The sequence below is a fragment of the Perognathus longimembris genome, chromosome 9 (genome assembly GCF_023159225.1).
Source record: "Perognathus longimembris pacificus isolate PPM17 chromosome 9, ASM2315922v1, whole genome shotgun sequence".
In the NCBI taxonomy this organism is placed as follows: Eukaryota; Metazoa; Chordata; class Mammalia; order Rodentia; family Heteromyidae; genus Perognathus; species Perognathus longimembris.
Genome location: NC_063169.1, coordinates 52,190,044 through 52,200,459, shown reverse-complemented (window position 1 = coordinate 52,200,459; position 10,416 = coordinate 52,190,044).

The window sequence follows — 10,416 nt, the reverse complement described above, 5'->3', positions numbered from 1 at the left end:
CTACAACATCTGTCAACCTGCTTTCTCCTTTCAAGTGACAAAAATAAAAGCAAATTGGAAAAAATAAAGTTGTTATCAGCCTACTTTATTTTCTTACCTACACAGTGCTTAGCAACAAGAGTTTCTACACTGAGCCATGTTACAATGTCTGTGATAACTTTGAAGATACAATATCTCTAATCTTTTGCAGAAAGATATGTCAATCATTAATGTACAAAGCACTGAAACCCCAAACTGACTGGCAAAATGTATCATGAGCCACTAAAAGTTTCTAGAGCTGGGTAGTTAATTTGGGATTAATAAGGAAAATAATAGGGACAACTGTGTGGGATGTGTGAAAACTTCTAAAAACATTACATTATTCAATTATTGCAACTATAAATTGTAACATAAAGTCACTATGTTTTTGGTTTTATAGTAAACATGCTATAGTTTTACCTACATTAAAGTTTAAAATAATTAATAATATAGCTGTGTGTTGGTGGTCCAGTCTACTCAGGAGGCTGAGGTTTGAAGTCTGGGGTTTGAAGCCTGCCTGGGCAAACAAATTTGAGAGACACTTATCTCCAATTTAACCACCAAAAAGCCAATAATTGGGCTATGGCTCAAATGGTAGAGCTCCAGGCTTAAGTGTAATAGCCAAGCAAATGAATGAGGCCCTAAGTTTAAGCCCCAGTACTGGCACCCAGTAATGAAATATACTGCATACCACAACACCTGTTATATTACTCTATTCATTTATTCCAAAAAGTATTCATGAATGAATGCCTCACTGGTAATTTTCAACTGACAAGTCTTCTGATATAACTATTTAGCTTACTCTAAAGCGAGAATCAAATTTTGAGAAATAACACCTAAGATAGAAGTTCTGTTAGCTGGGCATAGTAATTTGTGCCTGTAGTCCCCACTACTTAAGCAGCAGAGACAGAAAACTGCCTGAGTTGGAGGGAAGCCTGGGATTATGAGATCCTGTCACAAAGAACAACAAAACCAAACAAAAAGTTCTCTTTACTTACTCTTCATTTCATAATGACCTTATTCTAAACGTGTCATAGGAGTTAGAAGTTATAGAATGGAAAGAAACAAAAGCACTAGCTTTGAGTCCCATATCTACCTCCAACTAGAAAGTCCTAGCTGGTAGATGGTTACAGAATTCCTCCTACTCCACAAATCAGACATTGATGGTTCATGCCTGTAATCCTAGCTACTCAGGAAGCTGATATCTGAGGATCACAGTTCAAAGTCAGCCTAAGCAGAAAAATTCCTGATACTCTTATCTCCGATTGACCAGTAAAATGTTGGAAGTGGAAATGTGGATCAAGTGGCAGAACACCAGCCTTGAGTGAAAAATGCCAAATGAGAGTGCAGGCTTTGAGTTTCTGCCCTACTACTGGCACACATACGCACACACCCCTTCCCCAAAGACCTGGATAGAGTGCTAGGGTCACATCCTTGAGAGCAGATGCTGGGTGAAGGGCTCAGCCAGACAGAGCCTGTGGATAGATGGAGTTTGAGAAGGTGACTCAGGGCAGCTTGTAAGAGACATTAAAATCCACTCAGGAAAGGCAAAAGCTGCCCTTTGGGGAAAGTATTTCCTGTCCCAGAAAGACTTAGGTCAATGTCTCGCTGATCTAGGGTGTGAAAGTTAAAAACTTTTGCTGACATAAAATTGCACTCACAATCTTGCTAAATTGAAGGAATAGGATGAATAATGTAACTTCCAAATTCATGTCCACCTGGAACTTTATTTGGAAATATGGTTTCTAAATTTATAATTAATTGAGATGAGCTCAGATTGAAAGAGAAGGGGCTCTAGATCCAGTATCACTGATACTTTTACAGGAAGTAGAGAGGGCCACAGAAGTAGCTAGACACACAAGAAAGACAACCATGGGAGGACTGGTAAGAAATAGAGTGACACAGCTACAAGAGCTTGATTTCCATCTGTTGTGTGAGTTTCTGAAGATTGCTCCAACGGAGTCTCCACGTGACAGCAACGAGGGAGGGCCAAGCATTCCTGCTGGCCATCAGCAAAGGTTCTTCCTTAGAGCCTGAGATATAGTATGCCCTGACCAACCTCTCAGTACTGGGTTTCAAGCCATCTAGAAATGAGGGAAAGTAGGGTTCTCTTTCTTAAACCACCTGACCTGTAGTAGTTTGTTACAGCAGTCCTGGGAAACTCATACTACCAGTAAAATTCAATCCCTTTAGTTTACCATTGAAAGACTGACTGTGAGGATCTGATTGGAGTCAACCTTGTTTCTCACCACTCCTAAGAGTACATCACAAAGACAACTATGTGGTAGTCCAGAAAGTAAGTGCCCAAGCACTTATCCAAGATCATACATTTATTTACTCTGCCACCTAGGATGGCCATCTCCATTCCCCACCATTCCATATGCAAACCCTTCCCACCTGAGCCCACACCTCCCCACATGTAAGAACACTCTCTTTGCCCAAATCTACCTAGCTTTCTCCCCAAATCTCATACCACTTTCTTTATATTTCATATTTTCCCCATGCTACTTGGAATCATTTGGATTCACAAGTTGATCTCGTTCATTACCCTGGAAGCCTTTTGGGAAAGTAAACGAGTCTCATACATTTTTCTCACTGACCACAGTATCTGGGCTCAGTGCCTTAAATGCAGTGGTTACCCAATAAATACTTACCGAGTTTATTACTGTCTTGCTGTCTAGCCCACTCTATGGAGAATGGATAAGCAGTTCTGATCTAACATATTGTACATACGTACATATTTAATGGAGAGGAACGACACAAGTGAAGAAAGTAAACCATAGCTACAAAGTCTAAATGGCTGCCCATGGGTGTATGTGTAAAACTACTTTTATGTGCTTACATTGACAGTAAAATACAGCCCTAAATAATACTGTACTTACTAGAAGGTGATTATAAGTTTATTATTAATGGCCAGAACCAGTTTTTCTGAAAAATCTTAAGAAATGAGAAATTAGAGGAAAAGAGAGCTTGGAGGCAGTAATTTTAGACTCACCTAGTGAGCTTGCTGAGACACATTGAGCTTCTCTCCTGCAGTATGAAAGATTTGTATTACTTTTTCAGGAAATTCATTTTAGTCATCCCTACCCTAGTAAGGACCCAGGAAGGAGCCATACATAGAGGCCTGTTGCCTACTTTCCTGCTCTCCTGGGGCCGCACAGAAGCCATATGGGATTTCTTCCCTCCACCCAGCCCTGTTGTCGACACTGACAGCTCTGCCACTGTCCTCCTTTCATTTGAGAGAAACACAGAGGAAAGGGATGCTCTGATAGTGACTTAGGCAGCACTGGCGGTGACATCAGCTTAGCTAATCAGGAGGTGGAACCTGTTCACTCTATTTACCTGGATTTTATGATTTGTATAAAAGCACTTGGCATGGCTGTGCATGAGTGAGTTTCATTTGGGAAATGCAATTTTAATTCTTGCCTGATGTGTTGTCCAAGTCCCCATGGCTTTTGCCCTGGGGAATGTTGGATGCCCTGGAGAAGCCATCTCCTGCAGCCTAAGAAACACCAGCTCGCCTAGCTACACAATGAGAGGCTCAGAGATGGCACCCTTTGCATGGATGCTGGAGAGAGTGTGGATAAAGCAGGGATGAGCTCTTCAGTCCCTACAGATGCTTACACTCTGCAATCCCCCATGATCATTGCCTTTGCAAGGACCTAGGTCCGTTGATCCTGGCTCAGGTGAAAGGCTCTAGAAGAGTAAAGACCAAGAAGTTAAATGCATGAATAGAAACACAGATTATTTAAACAAGATAACCTAAAGGACAGATCTAATTAAATTAAGTAAATCAAATCCCAGACACTTTCATTCTAAAACTCTATATCCATTAAATCTAATTACTTTCCCCTGTGGCTTTGGCTTTAAATGGATGGTAGCAATGATCCCATTGAATTCTGGCTTCCTAGTCACCTACAAAATGTTTTGTGATAAAGGTGCAGCTGTTACACAATTGTAGCTGTTATCTACAAGTGTCTCTTGTGGCATCCCACCAGGCCCACGAGAGTACACCAGATATCTAAATAAGTGCACTTTATTTTATTTTTATTTATTTTTTTGTGTGAATACAAGGACATGAACTCAAGGTTGGTTGGTTTGTTTTCTGCTCAAACTGGTGCTCTACTGTTTTTGTACTGTTTAACTGGAGTGAAGAGCCTCTTGACCCTTTTTCTGCCAGGGCTGGCTTCAAACCTTGATCCTCAGATCTCAGTTCCTTATATGGCTAGGATTACAGGCAGGAGTCATTAGCACCCTGCTTATCTGAATGTGTTTTAAAATACTAAATAGCTTTGGCAATTTTTGCCTGTTTGTTGCCTCTTATTCTGCCCCCAAAGATATCTATGTGTATATTTCTCAGACTTTCCAAGAGGCCAGCAACCTATATTTATAACACATCTATCTTCTGTCATCTGAACCTATCAACCCAACTCACAAAGCTCATTATAACAACAGCACCCACCAGGCAGAAAGGGCATTCCAGTGCCATTCTCAGATGTCCACGCAAATGAACCTGGTAAACTCATGATCTGAACACTTGGTGCCCTCCAAGGCTAAACCAGTCCCACCATTGTCTGTCTTCATTCTCCAGAAACTTATTAACCTCACTTATGAGCAGAGATGAACAACTGTGGCCAGATGGAGGTTTCACTACTCTAGATTTCTAGGTTTCAGTACTCTAGATTTGCCCAGCCTGATGTCCGTCAAATCAATGCAATGGAACTGAAATAAATAAATCATATCACAGCTGATTTGCTATACATGTTAGATTTTATAACTAGATTCTCTAAAGCTTTGAAGTTGGGAATGTCATAACAAATAGAGAAAATAAGCTCTATGAAATTCAGCTAAGCAGTATAAAATATGAATTTGGAGATTAATATTGCTACTTCATTGTGTGAGAGAGAAAATCTTTTCTCTGTTTTTTTAGAGAGCTGAATCCTAGAATTTTACTTGAGTCATTTAAATTATGAAATACAGTGGTCAAATTCCCAGGATAATATCAAGCCAAGAATAATGTCTAGGGCTGGAATGAGGCTAGGGTAATGTCTAGGGCTCCATGGCAAAGTGTTTACCTGGCATGCTTTCAGCCCTGGGTTCTATCCCTAACACCACAGAAAAAGAAAAGGGGATAGAAAGGAAGAAAGCAAGGGGAAGGGAGAAGAGGAAGAGGTGAGGGAGGAAGGGAGGAAGGAAGGAAGGAAGGAAGGAAGGAAGGAAGGAAGGAAGGAAGGAAGGAAGGGAGGGAGGGAGGGAGGGAGGGAGGGAGGGAGGGAAGAAGAGAGGAAGGAAGGAGGGAGGAAGGAAGGAGGGAGGAAGGAAAGAGGGAGGGAAGAAGGGAGGAAGGGAAGGAAGAAGGAAGGAAGAAAAGAAAGAAGGGAGGGAGGGAGGCAGGGAGGAAGGAAGGAAGGAAGGAAGGAAGGAAGGAAGGAAGGAAGGAAGGAAGGAAGGAAGGAAGGAAGGGAGGGAGGGAGGGAGGGAGGGAGGGAGGGAGGGAGGGAAGAAAGAGAGGAAGGAAGGAGGGAGGAAGGAAGGAGGGAGGAAGGAAAGAGGGAGGGAAGAAGGGAGGAAGGGAAGGAAGAAGGAAGGAAGAAAAGAAAGAAGGGAGGGAGGGAGGCAGGGAGGAAGGAAGGAAGGAAGGAAGGAAGGGAGGGAGGGAGGGAGGGAGGGAGGGAGGGAGGGAGGGAAGAAAGGAGGGAGAGAAGAAGGGAGGAAGGGAAGGAAGGAAGGAAGGAAGGAGGAAGGAAGGAAGGAAGGAAGGGAGGGAGGGAGGGAGGGAGGGAGGGAGGGAGGGAGGGAGGGAGGGAGGGAGGGAAGGAGGGATGGAGGGAAGAAAGGAGGGAGGGAAGGAAGAAAAGAAGGAAGGGAGGGAGGGAGGCAGGGAGGAAGGAAGGAAGGAAGGAAGGAAGGAAGGAAGGAAGGAAGGAAGGAAGGAAGGAAGGAAGGAAAGAGGGAGGTAAAGAGGGTGATAGAGAAAGAAAAATCACAACAAAACAAACAGAAACTTCTCTACCTGTAACCTTTACTCAACAAACCAATCAAATCTCTCCCTCAGACCCACTTGAGGAAGGGAGGGAGGGAGGGGAGGAAAGGAAGCATAACTATCCGAACACCTCTCTCCTATACATTTCAGATAAATTGTAGACCAATTCAAGTTTCTGCTTTGGGAACACAAAGAGAGTCAACACAGATTGTACAGTGGTGATACCTATTCTACCAGGAGCAGGAATGCCAGTGGGAAGCATTGGGAGGTTATCAAAGAGGATGAATGAAGATGAGTATGGCCCAGGTAGATTGTTTGCACATATAGACATAGAATACTAATAATAAAATGTTGGCATTGTTTTAAGGGTGTAGGGAAAGGGGCAAGGAGGGAGTGTCAGGGAGGAATACATTGAGTGAAATAACTTGTATGCCTGTGTGGAAATGTCATAATGATGTCTTGGTGAACTCTCCACTTGTATAACTAATGCATGCTATACAAAATGGGGAGGGAAAGTGGTAGAATGGGTCAGAACATTGTTTACATATGAGGGACTGTTACAGTGTACAACTAATGCAGAATGATAACAATAGAGCTAAATGAGTCTACCATTCACTTACCCAGTTTCTTTCTTCCATGTGAGAAGTATTTAGTAAATCAGCAACAGCCAGGAAATGCCAAAGCTTTTGTCTGGCCCTGAATGGCCTCAGGCAGGGTTATTGTAGCCTCTTCTTAGAAAGGGGTGACTCTCACTTGGGGGACTTAGCTGTGGAGATACTGTTATTTTACATCAAAATTCCTTTGAAACCCAGTTAGTCACCAAATAAAGACAGATTTTGAGTAGTGATGATAACTGAAGATATAAGCAACATTAGAGATAATGTCACTTTGGGTTGTTCTGAGGTTTGAACTGGGAACCTTGTACTTGCTCAATAGCTTGAGCTGTGCTTGCAGCCCATTTTGGTTTTGGGTGATTGGTGTTTGTTTTTGTTTTTTTGCCAATGCAGGGCTTGAACTCAGGCCCTGGGTGCTGTCCCTGAGCTTCTTTTGCTAGAGGCTAGCACTCTACCAATTGAGCCACACCTCCACTTGTGGCTTTTTTTTTGGTGGTTAATTGGTGATAAGAGTCTATCAGACTTTCCTGCCCAGTCTGGCTAGAAACATGATCCTCAGATCTCAGCCTTCTGAGTAGGTAGGATTACAGGCATGAGCTACTGGCACCCTGCTTTGGGTAATTTTTTTTTTTTCCTGCCAGTCCTGAGCCTTGGACTCAGGGCCTGAGCACTGTCCCTGGCTGCTCTTTGCTCAAGGCTAGCACTCTGCCACTTGAGTCACAGCGCCACTTCTGGCCATTTTCTGTATATGTGGTGCTGGGGAATCGAACCCAGGGCTTCAAATATACGAGGCAAGCACTCTTGCCACTAGGCCATATCCCCAGCCCCCGCTTTGGGTAATTTTTGAGATATGGTCTGGCTGTTTCCCTGGGACTGGCCTGGACTCTGGGTCTTACTGTTTCCACTTCCTGCATATCTAGGACCCCAGATATCTGACACATCTTCCAGCTTTGTCTGTGGAGCTGGATTGTCATGAACTCTGGCTTCAGAGACCTTCCCAATCTTGGCCTCCCAAGTACCAGGGAATACAGGTATGAGCCACGACATCAAGTTTGGATAACAAGATTTTCTGTGTAGCCTTCCCTGATGGGAGATCCAAAGGCCAGGGACTTTAACTAACTTCAGGGTGCACAGAGTCAGCTGTTGAGTTCGAAAGAGAAAATAAGTGAAAAATCAATAAGTTTTTTAGAGATAACTGAACTGATTGAACTTTTGCTAATCAAAGAGTCATATGATAGGTCAAGCAATTTGTTCAAAGTCCTTCTGAGCTGAAATTCTTATATCTTAATTTAATTTTATTGTCAAGGTGATGTACAGAGGGTTTACAGTTGCATACATAAGGTAGTGAGTTCTTCTTGTCAAACTTGTTACCTCCTCCCTCATTTTTCTCCCACCTTCCCTCCTTCTGAACTCCTCCCACCCCCAGTTGTATCATTAATTTCCAACATATTGTCTTATAATTATTGCTGTTCCATTGCTTTGTCTTTTATCCTTTGTGTCACTATTTTAATGGTCCCCTTCCCTTCCCTCACTCAGATAAACACAATACCTAGTGCACCAAAATCAAATACAGTGACAATAGGGGCTAAACCATAGGGAAGAAACACACAAGGAAAAATAAATAATTTCAAATAGTACATTAAAAATAATAACAACAGTGAAAAAAACACTTGTTTCCATAACTTAGAGTTCATTTTGCTTAGCATCATCTTATATGATCATATGTACACAGTCATTGGGCTATTGTAATCCTCTGCTAGGACTCTCCTAGACATATACGAATTGTTACCAATAAGGGAAAACATAGAGTCTATGCTTTTTGGTGTCTGGCTCTCTTCACTTATCAGAAAGCATGACATTGCTCCATTTGTAAGGAAATGGAAAGACTTGGGGAAAAAATCACACTGGGATAAAATTCTAATATAGTCAGGCGTGTACAGAGATTTATTTTAATTTGGGGCTGAGGAAAAAGACTGCTCATCAAGTGTGAATACACTATCTCATATGCTATTTTATAATGCCAGATTTGACATAATACCAAAGGCACAAATAAGATATAGATCGAAATAGGCCAACGTGCCAATTGGAAGGATCCAGCAGCTATTAATTAAATCAAACAAAACAAAATAAAGCAAAAAGGATGTACTTTATAATATGAGGTGAGATAGCAAAACAGGACTTGCTGGTGCTATACTCATCCAGTCATCCCCAAGAGAATTAGCACTGGCCCTGATCTCTCTGCATAGGCTATTCTCTAAATTCACAACTGGATACTACTGGTGGATGTCCCTCACCCAATCTAAATGAGCTGTCCATGGAGCTGATCCATGCTTCTTTTTCTTTAACCTAATATTTTGTTAGAGAAAACGTTCAAACATTTAGCACAGTTGAAAGAGCTTTCCAGTGACCCTCCAGTACACACAGCACTGAGTTTGTCCATGATGAATGTAGCATCTACCTTAGGCATAGCAGTCTTGACTGACTCTTAGCTTCTTCAACTCTGAGTCATCTTACAATTCCCAGCATGATGTTTGTTAGTGGTTGAGTCATTTGGAGGGATGCTGATAATTCAGTCAGCCTTAGGCAGGGATAAGCAATGAGCCACCCATCAAGTGCAGAACCCCAAAAAGGAAAACAAAGGCATCTTTGTTATGAAATGCATGCTATTACTTGTGAGCTCCCTGTACATGCCGATGATCAACAGTTGGCTGGTGGTAAAATCAAAGATTATGAAACTTTCACATCAAGCCATGATTTAAAATTAATTTCTATTAGCTGTACTAAGTGATGGGTTTTGTTACAACACACTTCTATATAACATACTTTGATCATAGTTATACCACATACACAAATACACACACACACACACTCTCACACATACACACAAAATCATCTTCAGTTATCCCCAACCTCCTCCTTTTTGCTAATAGATCCCCTCTAGTCTCATAATCTCTCTCTCTCTCTCTCTCTCTCTCTCTCTCTCTCTCTCTCTCTCTCTCTCATCAGTTGTAGGGCTTGACCTCTGGGCCTAGACACTGTCCCTGCACTCTTCAGCTCAAGGTTAGCACTGTACACTTGAGGCACAGTGCCACTTCTGGTTTTCTGGTGGCTAGAGAGAAGAGTCTCAGGGACTTTCCTGCCCTGGCTGGCTTTGAACTGTGATCCTCAGATCTCAGCCTCCTGAGTAGCTAGGATTACTGGCATGGGCAACTGATGCCCCACTTTCCTTTCTCTTCCCCCCCTCCCCCACTGTTTTATTCTGTGCTGTGATACAGGGGTTTGAACTCAAATTCTTGAGCTTGCTACTCAAGTACGCTATCAGTTGAATCATACACCGAGCCTTCTTCTTCCCCCTTTCCCAAAACATCTTTTTTTAAGACAAGGTTTCACTCTGTAATCTACTCTAACCGTGAACTCATGATCCTTCTGAACATGGGGATTGCAGGCATGCCTCACCAAGTTCATTGATCTAAAATTTCTTAAAACCGTTCTTCTTTAATTTTACTCTTTTTCTTATTCTTTTCATTCATACTACATACTGGAAATGGAGTTCACCCTGTGCATAAAGGAGCATTTACTGCCACATGCACTGAGCTAGTATTCTCAAGTGCACTTGAACTTATATTCTAAAAGCATTTCTCCCTCTTTGCAGCAGACCTTTGAAGGTGGAAGTCTCATTTGATAGACATCTCAAACCTTTCTTTTCAGAAAACCAACACTACCAATTATACTTTATGACTAGACATTTTGCAAGGATAACACACACTATGATCCATGGCTGTGAAGTCCCAACTTTCCAAT